Raw genomic sequence first — 13,087 nt, 5'->3', positions numbered from 1 at the left:
GGGCTAGCCCATCGCGGGCTGGAAGTCCCTGGGACTCCGCGCTGCCCACCTGGGCGCCTCGACTTAGGGGCTCTCCCGTCTTGCTTGGTCAGGAAGTGGGGTCCGGGGTGGGGGGAGCCCCGGAGTCTGCAGACTGGATCGTGGATGGGAACTGCAGCCCCGTCTGAGGGTCAGCCACCGCCTCGTCCCCTCCCCCCTCCACGGCTGGCGCCGCCGTCGGCGCTGGGGGTGGGTGGCGTTATTAATAAGGCGGCCTCCCGCAGAGCTGGCTCGCCAAGACTCAGTGCAACAAGTCTATTGGGTTGGAGGAAGATAAACCGGGTTATACGGGTCATTGCTTTCCAGGGGACCTCTAGTGGTCAAAGGTTGAGCTACATCTTCAATGTGGGGCTCCGATTTGTGGCTGGTCTCCCGGGCTGCGGGGGGCGTGGGGCTGCACCTGGGAGCGGGCGGGAAGGTCGGTAGGGAGCCGGGTACCGCTTTCTCCTGCACTCGAGGCCAAAGCCAAGGGAGCAGCAAGGCCCTCCCTCGGAGAAGATGCCCCAGGGAGGGGTCATGGGATGCCCTTTGCGGACGCCGAGGCCCCAGGTTCCTCTGCCCAAAGTGCAGATGGAGACTTCCTATCTTAATCTTGATTTTTCCTCCCAGGTCTGAGATTAATTAGGTATTCTCAGGGAAGGTGGGTCAAATTTGCCCAAGCCATTTCCAGCCATGGTAGCAACGCTGAATCTGTTTTCCTAAATTTATTTGTAAATGAAAGCCAAGTCCCACTCAGTCACCCTGATCACAGAGACACCCAAGCTCCCTTAAATGTTAACAATTCATTGCCTTCCAGTGCCTTGATATTTATGGGTTATTTATTTTAGAAATAAATAAGCTTCATTTCTTCTTTTTTAAATTGCGCACACCGTGGTGGTGTACGTGACATTTGACTAAATCGGGACCTTGTTCCTCTCTTGGGATGACACACCATTTCATCTCAGGTGGTGAAATGCTGGGGGCGGGGGGGGGTGGGGGGTGGGGGACGGGAATGGGTGGTGGTAACTCACAGGCTGAAATGAATTCTTCAGCTTCATTTGTGATCCACATGTTAATAAAGAATCTGATCAAATTGCCCCTCGGCATGGTATTGCTGGGGACGGCGATCTTAGATCATCTAAGAACAGAGATCCCAGTCATCTGAGATTTGTTAAAACATCTTGCCATACCTGATTTTTTAAAAAGAAGACGAGAAAATGTACAGACATGGACTCTTGGCTCTACTAAGGGACTCATATACTGCCTACTAAAAATTTCTCTGTGCAGTTTCAAATAGACGTTAATGATGCCTTGTATTTGGTGATTTATAACTTAAAATTACTTGACAGGCATTAAGCAACTCATTATTTAGCAGCAGAGTGGGTATGGTAGGTAAATCACTAGACAGAAAGTCAAGGGGACCATTCCTCACTGATTTCCTATGTCTCCTTGTCCATGGCTATAATTATCTGCAGGACTCAAACCCTAATTCTGGCTTTGTCAGGATTTCTCAGATAATTGTGGCAGAATTATCCAGACTGGTCATCTGTGTCGTGGCAGCCCCCTGTGCTAGGCCATCAACCAAACCCACGGGAAGCGCCAGCAAGTCCCTTGGCTGCCTCCACCTACATTTTGCCATGCCACAGACGGATAATTTTATGACTTGTTATTACAGGTTGAAATATGTAAATGTAGTAATTCACTAAGGGTGTAAAGAGATCTGAGTACTTCAGAGGAAAGATAATACCAAGAATAGTGAGATTGTTTCTGTTCTCGTCTTCAGTAAACTTTGGTCAGAAATTGGTCAGCCTTTTCAGGAAGAAGGTAGGGGACCAGATGAACCCTGGTTCAGGGTTTACACAAGGCATTTCTCAAGGTGTGCTGGAACTAACCATTTCTTACTCACCAGAGCTGATGGTTACATTTTCAGGAATTTTGTAAACTGGCTATTAAACATCTCTAGTAGTAAACATTAAATTACATGAAGTCACAATTAAGTATTATATTAAAAACAAAGGTAATATATACTCAAAACTCATCACTTTCTAATTACTACATTTTACTATTATCTATATACGCTTGAGGTTATTTTTAGCTTTTGTATTTTTATTGTTGCAATCCTTTAAGATGGTCTACTACGGAGCATCTCTTCCCAGTCCATGTCCATTGGCATGTTGGTGGCTTGAACTTGACTGTGGTGGGAGTTTTTAGACCATAGAACTCAGCAAACATTACAACTCAGGGCTTGTTTTATTGTTTTGTTGATTGCTTAGACCTAAGAAGATGATGGAGAAAAAATGTTAATATTGCAAATTGTGATGATTAAATTTACATATCATTCTGGGTCATGGGTGCCCAGATGTTTGGTCAAGTGTTATTCTAGGTGTGTCTGTGAGGATTTTTTGGATGAGATTAATATTTTAATCAGTGGACTGAGTAAAGCAGATCGCCTCCTTTCGCCCTCCATGTGGGTGGGCCTCATCCAATCAGTTGAAGGCCTGAGGAAAACAAAAAGTCTGAGTAAGAGGGAACTCTTCTTGCCTGACTACTTGAAAAGGGATGTAGGTCTTTTCCAGCATGTGAACTCAGACTAACACATTGGCTCTTCATGAATCTTGAGCCTGCTGACTTTTGGACTGGAAATTACACCAATGGCCGTCCTGATTCTTTATCTTTGGACTCAGACTGGAGACTGGCCCATCAGCTTTCCTGGGTCTCCAGCTTACCAGTTGCATATTTGAGACTCTACAGCTCCATAAATCATGTAAGCCAATATATATCCACACATCCTATTGGTTCTGTTTCTTAAGAGAACCCTGACTAATATGCAAATTAACTTAAAAGTGTGTCAAGTCTGTACCAATTATATTGCGAATAGTACAAAAAAGAGGAGGAAATACTTGAAAGTTATTATCTGATTCAGCAAAGAAGTTGCTCATGTCATTTATGAAAGATTGAAGTTCTGAGATATATCGTTGTTGTTTTTTCACTTTCATCTTACTCCTTAATATAAATGAAAAGATCAACTAACATTCACATTGAAACTATACTCACTTGGTTTTTTGTTTGTTTGTTTGCTTATTTTGGCTTTTTTTTTTTGGAACTATACTCATTTGTTGATGCAATCATAGGTTAGCTCTGGGCACAAGAGTTCAGCAAATAGCATTCTATGAGAATAGATTGGCTATATGAAATTTACAGGGAAAAGTGTTGTATATTTTATTATTGTTTGCACACTTATGCTACACTTCCTGTATATCAACAAAATGTATAATGAATTTATACACCCACATATTTGGATATATCCAAATCTAGATATTTACATATGTACATATCTAGATCTAAACAGACACACACATTTTTTTTTTTTTAAGGATAGGAAGCTAGCTAAATATTTACGAGCACATCTCTGTCTAAAGGTAGCCTTGAGCCTGACATACAACTCAAACTTCTAGAGCAAGGATTGGCAAATTATAGCCTACCACCTGTTTGTACATGAGCAAAGAATGTGTTTTACATATTTAAATGGTTGAAAAAAATCTCTAGGAGGATAATATTTTGTGACATAGAAAAATTATGTGAAATTCAAATTTCAGTGTCCATAAATACGTTTTATTGGAACTCAGCCATACTCATTCATTTATGTATTGTCTACGGCTTCTATCACGCTAAAACAGCAGAGTTGGGTAGTTGTGACAGGGACCGTATGGACCTCAAAAGCTAAAATATTTACTATTGTGCCCTTTGTAGCAGAATTTTGTAGTAGAAATTGTCTGTTTTAGAATATGTAGGTATGTTCCCTGGTTGGAAGTAGTAGACACAACCAAATGACCTTTTGAAGTCTTTTCTTGCCATTGAATCTAGGAATACTTCCTCAGTAAACAGAGACAATGGAACATCCAGAATTGTGAAGGATTTAAATCATTGACGCAAGGACAGAGCCAATGCCTTGAAAGTGAGACTGAAGCCTGAGATTTCGCGCTCCTTGGCTTGTGTTCTGACCACTGGTTGACAGTACCTTTCTTCCCTACTGCCTGTCCTAAAGCACTGTATAATTTTATTTTGTTGGGTGCTGTTAAATATTTATTGAGTTTTCTCCTCCAATGTGGTTCAGTTACAGTGTGTCTATGTGTGAGATGGGACCCTTCAGGATTAAAGGTGCCATATAAATAGAGGATTATTTTATGACTTGTTATTGCAGGTTGAAATATGTAAATGTGGTAATTCACTAATGCTTATATCAGTGCATATATCTGGGAAACAAGAATGCATTATCCTTCCATTTGAGTCTAACATCATTTACATCCTTTTAAAAAAAATACCCAATCAATTTTTTTTTTAAATGAGGGAACGCAGTGGAGGAAAAAAAAATTCCTTTAATGCAATACTTCAGCTGAAAGTTTAATGACACAAAAGGCAGGCAATTCAAAGTTACAGTTCCCACAGCAACTGTAACTCTGCTATATAGCACATTTAGGCATAGATTTCACAGCATGTACTGCAATACAAAATACTCCACACTGGGCATGCAAGGGGGCAGAGTTATGGTTGCTATGGGTACCATGACTTTGAATTTCCAGATTTTTTGAGAGTTTAAATTCTCAACCAGAACATCACATTAATAGTTCATTTTTTTTGCATTGAAAATAATAAAGGTTGTATCACTGTCTCCACTGCCAAACCTATCTCCAGCTCTGTCCACCACTTAGTATAAATACCTACCCAAACATATTCACCCTGCTTGCTAAAATTAAACACATGACCTCAGCCCAGGGAGTATTTTAGTTTGCAAATTTATATGCAATGACTTTCACTGGATTAAGTAAATCTGCTCCCCCCTCCTTTTCAAAAATCACCAATAAATTCAGGTTAACTCTTTCAGCATTCTGGTGTATTTTATCTGTTATTCATGGGCTGTGAGGATATGATAATCAGATTCATTGTGTGTGAATGCGTGATGTATATATTTATAATTTATACTCCGTCTACCTGCAAAAAGAACTGGAGGCGGCTAACTGCATGTATTCATTTATTCATTTATTCCTTGGACAGACCATGCAATCTTCTGCTTTTATGCTGGTGGTGTCAGGACCCTTTGCACTTTTAAAAATTGTTGAGGACCCCAAAAAGCTTTTGTTTATGGTGGATATATATCTATATCTATATCTATATCTATATCTATATCTATATCTATCTATCTATCTATATCTTGATATTTAACATCTTATAAATTATAATTGAAATTTTAGAAAAACATTTAAAAATATTCATTAACTCATTTAAAAATAACAATAATAAACTCATTACATGTCAGCGTAACTTTTTTTTAATAAATAATGACTATATTTTCCAAAACAAAGAAATTTAGTGAAGAGAGAAGCATTGTTTTACATTTTACAAATCTCTTTAATGGAAGACAGCTGGATTCTCATAGCTGTTTCTACATTCAATCTGTTGAATATCCCAAGTCATGTAGCTTCTGGAAAATGCCACTATACTTTTGTGAGAGAATGCAAGTGAAAAAAAAGCAAAAAATTATCATGATCGTTATTTTAACCCTGTGGACCACCTAAAATGGTGTCAGGGATTCTCACAGGTCCCCAAACTACACTTTGAGAACCAGTGCTCTATGCATTTGCTTATGCTAGTCTTCTAAACCCATGCCTCTTGCTTGTCTGTAGGAAAACTCCTATTCATGCTTCAAGGCCCTAGGAAAACTTGTTCCCTTAGCTATATTCTCATGGCACGTTATACATGTGCCAATCTAACCATTTATTATGTGTCCTTATGTTTGTTTAAATGTCTGGGGTGCTGTTGTTGTTATTAGACTATGAGTTCCTTAAAATTGAACCATGTCTTATGCATTTTTTTACTCATTTTCTAGTATGGTACATGCTTTTCCATATAAGATGGATGGGATAAGAGTTCAACTCAACAAACATGTAATAAAATCATTCCTATTCACCGAGCCCATGACATACCTTAGGAACATGTCTCAAATTTAACCCTCATAAAAATGCTATGAGGTTGGTTCTATTATTATCAATATTTTTTGAATGAAGAAACTAAGTCTTGCCCAAAGTTGAACAGCCATGGGTCACCATGCCAAGAAAGATGAGCAATAGTAAAAAGCAAGAAACAGAGTCTCTGCCTTAAAGGGATTTACAATCTGCTTTGGGAGACAAGACATAATGCACAAATGAAAGGCAAATAACACTATACAAGTTAGCTAAAAACAGACCTCAAAGACTATAATTAAAGAAAGGCCCACTTACTAGAAATGGCTACTTACCCAATGAATTATTGAGATCCAAACTTTCCGAGGACATATTTCCATCAGAAAACCCTTGTTTTGGAATGCACACCAGATAAATGTGTATTTTTTTAGTAAAGTATATATTTACCATTACACTAATCCATTACAAGTGCAATACTAGATACTAATCTAGTCAAAGACATAAATTATAAAATTATAAGGAAATTGAAAAGAATTAGATACAGTACATATAAGAAGACCTCCTAAACTTTTGTTCAGCCTGCTAATAAAGTACCCCCCTTACTTTGGGGCCAGTACGTTACTAGACCGGTGGCAGTCAACTTTCTGCATGCCAGTCTCATCTGGAGAGTTTTTAAGATAGGACACTGGTGTCACACCCCCAGGTCAATCAAATCAGAATTTCTGAGGGTCGGTGCACAAGTCATAGGGACTTTTTACCCTCCTCCCCCTAGCAGGGAATTCTAATGTGCAACCCAAGATGAGAATCCCAGAGTGTGAGACCAGAGAGAAAAATCAGGGACAATAGCTTGGGAAAACATCTCGGAGAAGATAGTATTAAATATGGCTTTGAAATTGAAAGTATTTTCAAATGGGTGTGTTGAAAGTATTGAAGTATTGAAAAGTCCTGCTTGTGAAGTCAGGTGAACTGATTTTTAAAATGTCGTCTTGCCTAAGTTAATACTCCGGTTTTGATTTTTGGAAGCAGTGCCCATTTTGAGTATACCTGGCTTGTCAAGGTCTGAATTGAAGCACCCTGAATTGTATCCTGTGCCTGGCTGATAATTTTTGCTGACCCCTTGGGTGATTTTTCAAGAATAGTAATCTTGGGGGTGGTGATTTTCTGCTGTCATAAAGTGCCTTGTCTCAGGAAAGTCTGTTCTTTGAGTCAATACATAGCCTAAATGGAATAAATAGAATCATGATACCATAAGTGAAATTATGAAATGTTTGTTCTAGAAGGCATTTTAGAACTGTACCCTTGTTTTACCTGTGAGGCAAACTGAAACCCAGAGATGCTAAGTGGTGTTGGATGACTTTTGTAAGGCAATGCTCTGGGAAGAGAGGTTTGGCACATTAGACAGATAGTTTTCAAATATATGCTGTGAAATTCCACCTTCATAAAATACCTCAAGCCATTTGGGGATGGGATGTATGGACAGAATGGGGTAAAGTAATTGTGTCTCTTCATGTTTAGCCAATCTTGTCAATATTGGGGTTGAGGTTAAACATCTTTAAACAAATTACATAGAACACCCCTCAACTCCACAAGTTAGAAAGCTCCCTGAGCTCTCTGCTTGCCCATTTTGGGGTCCATTGTGACTAGAGTGGTCTAGAACTTTCACTGTGAATGGAAAGGTTGAACCAGATGAATTTTTTCGACTCTCCATGGAATTTCTGGGATGGCATTTCTAGGTAGTGTTACCCACACATGAGGACAATATTAAAACACAAAATTGGATTCTAACCATCCCCCTTTGTGCTGCATAACAAGGAGAAAGGAGGTATTCTGTTACAATTTATATTTTGAGATGCAGAGGGGCCCATAGAATTCTCAAACAAGTGTAGCCATACTTCAACATGCTTGCTCAGCCTGGGAGCTGCTGGACCCAGGGGGGACAGTCAGGCTTAGATCAAGAAAATTTCATGTTGATTTGTCAAGACTTTTTTTTTTCCCATTTGGTTTAAATTGGGTTTCGTGAAGTGAAAAATAATGCATGAAACCATGTTTGTTTTTCATTCTTTAAATCATGTGAAAATATTGGAAAGGTTCAAATGTAGGAGCTGGCATGACACTTCATGTTCCTTTATGCTTTTGTTTATTACACTCCTTGTTTTGGATATCCTTCACCTTGCCTTCTTCACCATATCCACCTAAAGAAGTCCAACACACCCATTTGAAAAATGGGCAACCAATATCCTAAATGCCTGCATGTACTTGGTAAGTGCTAGTATTATCCACATTTTAGATGAAGGTGCTGACACACACAGAGAGGCTAAGTAACTTGCCTGAGATCACACAGCTAGAATGAGATAAAGCATGCATTCATACTCCGATAATCCTGTCTAGAGTATGTGGTCTTGACACACATTTTACCGTCTCTTTGATGACACCGTCAGGGATGCCACAGAAGAAAAAATTTTCAAATATTTGATGAACGTGTTAAGCTGTTTTGTTACTTTTGATTTTAAAAACAATTAAATTAAAAATGAAGTTAGATTTACAACCTATCAACCTGGCAAAGATTTTAAAGAGTAGCCCATGTTGGGATGGAAGTAGGAGAGTGGAATTTGCCCCAAGGAGGGGAGTGCCAATTTGTACAGTTCTTCTGAAAGACAATTTGGCAGTATATAATGCATCCTTTAGATAGAACATATCCTCAGACTTAGAAATTCCCCATCTCTGAATTTATGCTAAAGAAAATTTTGGACAAGGTCACAAAAAAGAATATTTAATCTACACCAGAATGTTATTTAAAATAACACAAATTTGGCAGAAGTATGAGTAATGGAAATAGAAGAGTGCTATAAAAATCATGGCACACATTAAGAATGTAATAGAAACATGTTTATTGACATGGAAAGATATTAAAAATACTGTTGTTTTAAAAAGGAAATGTTTTTAACTTAAAACATACAAGTTTATGTCAATAGTGTAATTGAGGCAATTATGTTTCTTTGTACTTTTTGGTAGTTTCAAAATTTCTACTGTGTAATACACACACACACACATATGTATGTATGAGAAAAAGTACTCAACCTTCCTTGCCTTAGCCACTGGCACACTTTGTGCAGATGTGCAATACAGGCAGTGACTATAACCAGAGAAGGTTCAAGGTGAAATTAACAGCTAATATTTATTGAGCACTCATTATGTCCTAGGAGCTCAACTAAATACTTGGAATGAATTATTTCTTTTAATCTTTACAACTCCTATGATAGAAGCACTCTCAGCAGTCCTTTTTAGCAGTTGAAGCATGGAGAGATTAAATAACTTGCTCAAATTCACTAAAGAGGAAGCTTCTAAGGGGATGTGAATAATTTGTAGGATTCAGAAATAAAAAAATAAAGTTGACCCTTTGGTGTTAAAGCACCATCTTCTGGAGAATGGCACATTAGCTAGTTAACTCCCCAAAGAGGGTAAGTTTATCTGGTTAAAGATTAAACCATCCATTGTTAGAAATTGAGATCTGAGGGAATCTAAGATGGGTAAATAACTTTATTTACCAGTTACCTTTTCTGCCAAATAGAAAGCGCTTTCCTGGTAGATTTTTTTTTTTCTTTTAAATAGATGTGATACAAAGGGTATCTGATCTAAGGAGGAGTCTAGAGTAGGTCAATTCAATTCATTTTGGTAATTTGGGGATTTTGCTTAGCTTGGCACCCATCTCTCCCCTTCCTAGTTCCTCTCTATAAACATACGATGTTCTCTTCTATATCCTGAAAAGTCTCCTCCTTTGATATATTGCTGTTTTTCCCAAATCCTAGTTGGGAAGTACAGAAGCAGTAAATGCTGTAGTAATTTTAGAACTTCTAAACATTTAGGCCCTAAGGGTGGGAGTACTGTTGGAAGGAGGTAGCAGGGAGAAGCCTCCCAATTTGTATTTGCATAGCATTTTGCATGAGAATGAGAAAATATTGTGTACATCAAAGAATGGGCCACTGATAAGCAACTTGGTTCTAAGGACAACTAATGCATCAGTGACTGGTTGCAAAAAAAAAAAAAAATGCGCCTTGTGCTCTTGGGTGTCTGTCTAACCTCAGGGTGCCTTCAGACACAGGGGAATTGCTTACACTATTGCCATCCATGGTTCTTAATATTCTGTCTCAAATAGTGGGAATCAGAATCTTGAAAGGACAAAAAAACCTTCATGACTGTCATGAAGTTTTATTCATGATGGTTATGTCCCTTGGAATGTCTCTACTCCTCTTTCCCTTCCTCATCATTCATTGAAACCCAACTCAAGGACCCCTCTTCTATGAAGAATTCTCTGATGCTATCAACTGAGAATTATTTTAATGTTCCTGGAACTCCATAGGCAGTGTGTATTGCTTTCTTTGGCTGTAACTCTGAATAAGTTGTATAGTTACATTGATCTTCCCCTAAAGGAACAGGAACTCTACTAAATAACAACAATGGGAAAACAACAGCAATAACTAGGGTGGTACAAACCTATTTATTTCAATACAGAGAAGCCTAGTGATTTAAAGTTAGACATAATCTACCAGACTAAGCCTTCAATACACGAGGCTTCAAATGTTTGAAAAGTCCAGAATCAATTCTGTGCAAGGATTTAATTAGCTTCTAGGTCAAGCCTGAGTGGTAGAAGGTACTGGTTATAGACTTAGTTTGATCATCACTAAGACATATTCTCAGTTACTCCCTGGAACCTCAGTTTCTGTCATCTGCTGATGGGACAAATGACACAAAGTGGCTCATACCTAATCGAACTATTGTGAGAGCAAAATAAGATAAGCATAAGGTAAGTAAAAGAAAAAGCCTTGATCCAAGGCATCATTGGGTATTATTTTAAACCACAAGCCAAATCTTATCTCAGAGAGGAGATTACTATTATAAGGATGGGTGGTCAATACTTAGAATTCATGCATGATCAATGAGGCCAACTTCCTGGAAATGACATCCACTAAGGAGAGCCTAAGTGGCTGAAGTGGGCATAGGGAGATGAGTATAGCTCATGTCCAAACAAGGCGGAACGTTATATGCTGAAAAATAGCACTTTGGCAAGGTTTCCTAAAGTAACTGCCCAAAGTTTGATCTCTGAAACAGATTTTTCAGGAAGAAGAATGGATCGAATAAGTTTGAGTTAAGATTTTTACTCACAGCCTTTAGAATGCAGACATGACTCATTAAGGGGGACATAGGCAGGCAGCCTCAATTTTCTCAAGGGCAGTAACCTGGCCAAAACTGAAATTCAACCCATTGCATTAAGGTCTGACAGAAGAAAGAAAGTGCTCATGAACTGCTTGGGGCTTCTGAAATAAGAACCAAAAAAGGAAGATTTGAATGATGTCTATCCAGCATTATAAAAGGGGAGGCTTTGATTTTGGCAGTCATGGAAATGACTTGGAAAGTCCTTGGAAAGATGGATTCTATTATGAGGGAAAAGGTTAATCAAGACACCCTGTCTGGCCTTTCTTTTCCAAACTCATTCTAATAAGAAACAGTTCCACAATTGATTAGTAATGTCTGCCGTGGTGTGAGTGGGAGGAGTTATGGCACATTTGTCACACATTTTCAATCCTACAATAATTATGTAATGAGTAATATGTGTTTAGTATAAAAGTTAGATGCAATTGTGTGTACTAAATTATAAAAGGGTTTCACTACAGATCAACTACCTCTAGAGACTTTTTGTCTCTACTCTCTGTGTGTTCTGAATCTTCATTGTATAGTAGGGTGGAGAGAGAGTCTGCTCCCAATAATTTGTAACAGTCTAGGTCCTGATGCTTCTTAGTGCTATTCCCAGCAGAGAGATGATATTTTTATTGCAATGGTTCATAATTCAGGATTCACATATCCAAATCTCCAAATTCTGCACTGGAATAACAGAGGCAGAAAAAAAAAAAAAAAAAAAAAAAGCCAGTGTTTGCCAAGTGGCCAAGGATAAAATTGGTAGTGGAAAAATTGGATTTGCAAGCTATTAAGAAATTTTTTACAAACAATGGAGCATTTAAATAAAATGAAGCTGAAGTCTTTCTAAACACTTGGTATTTTCTAATTTGTGTTCTTGTTAATGTTCTTTCTTACAGAAGGAGTTTTTATTCATCTATTTTATTACTTTTATGCAGATAATTTCCATTTGCACTACTGAGGAGAGAAGAAACTTTTTACTTGAGTTGAGTGACTTCAATGTTCAAGAGAGAAGTCAGATTCGGCAGTGACCAATTAAGTGGGATTTAAAGATGCATGCACTTCCTCATAGAAAAAAAATAGGGCCCCGGTGGGGTGAAGTTAAGAGATAGACAGAGGTGTATGGAGGAGGAAATGAGAAACACTACAAAGACAAAAAGAGATCTCTTCCTTGATTAACATCTCTCCTAGTTGACCCTTCATTATTTCTGGTCTTTTTCCACATCCAGCCAATAAGATGACTCCCTGGGGAAGGACTTTCATTAATTTGTAACCAGAGCAAGTCCTTCCCAAGAGCCCTGATCACACACCTCTTCCTTCAGACTAGTCTTTCTCCAACTTCAAACATTGGCATGTTTTCTTTCTGATCTTTGGTTTCTCAATTCGCCACCTATATTTTTTCCCCTGGTTACTATTTATTTATACTGACTCACTTTTAAAACTTTTTATGACAAAAAGAAAAATGTGTCACTTGCAGTGAATAGAAACTAGCCAGAAAAAGAGAGTGGAAACAAAAATGTTGTAAAAAAGTTTTTAAAATAAAACTCAACAATGAAAAGTAATTACTGATAAACCTGAGAGATTTTCAATTTTATACTGATTTCTAATTTTCTAAAGTAAGTTCCTCACTGAGAAGACTATATCTACTTATTAATAGCAATGATGGGATAATCAGCTCATTGGTGCTTCCTTCCATCTAAAGTCATATAACTGTCTACAGTTTGGGAGACAGACTTCTGTAGGGGGCCATGATTTATGGTGGGAAAAGCTTGGGATTTCTAATCAGACTGCACTGAGTTCTAGCTCTTATTGGCCTCAGAGAGTATAAGTAGGATGATAATATCACTTTACAGGGCCCCTGTAAGACCAGAAGGTAATTGTATTAAAAAGCATGTAGAGCATATTTAGGCAATTTCAATTTA

General features: G+C 38.2%; 1 long non-coding RNA gene across 1 annotated transcript; it reads left to right on the top strand.

Annotated features, from left to right (window-relative positions):
- Window positions 1-7,682: 7,682 nt before the first annotated feature.
- LOC140631496 (uncharacterized) lies at window positions 7,683-12,667 on the top strand. Its single transcript, XR_012029040.1, has 3 exons — window positions 7,683-7,797; window positions 8,174-8,234; window positions 12,104-12,667. It is a non-coding gene; the product is annotated as an uncharacterized lncRNA (long non-coding RNA).
- The last annotated feature ends 420 nt before the right edge of the window (window positions 12,668-13,087 follow it).

The sequence above is a fragment of the Canis lupus genome, chromosome 4 (assembly GCF_048164855.1).
Source record: "Canis lupus baileyi chromosome 4, mCanLup2.hap1, whole genome shotgun sequence".
Taxonomy (NCBI): Eukaryota; Metazoa; Chordata; class Mammalia; order Carnivora; family Canidae; genus Canis; species Canis lupus.
This window is presented reverse-complemented; position numbering and strand designations above follow the sequence as displayed.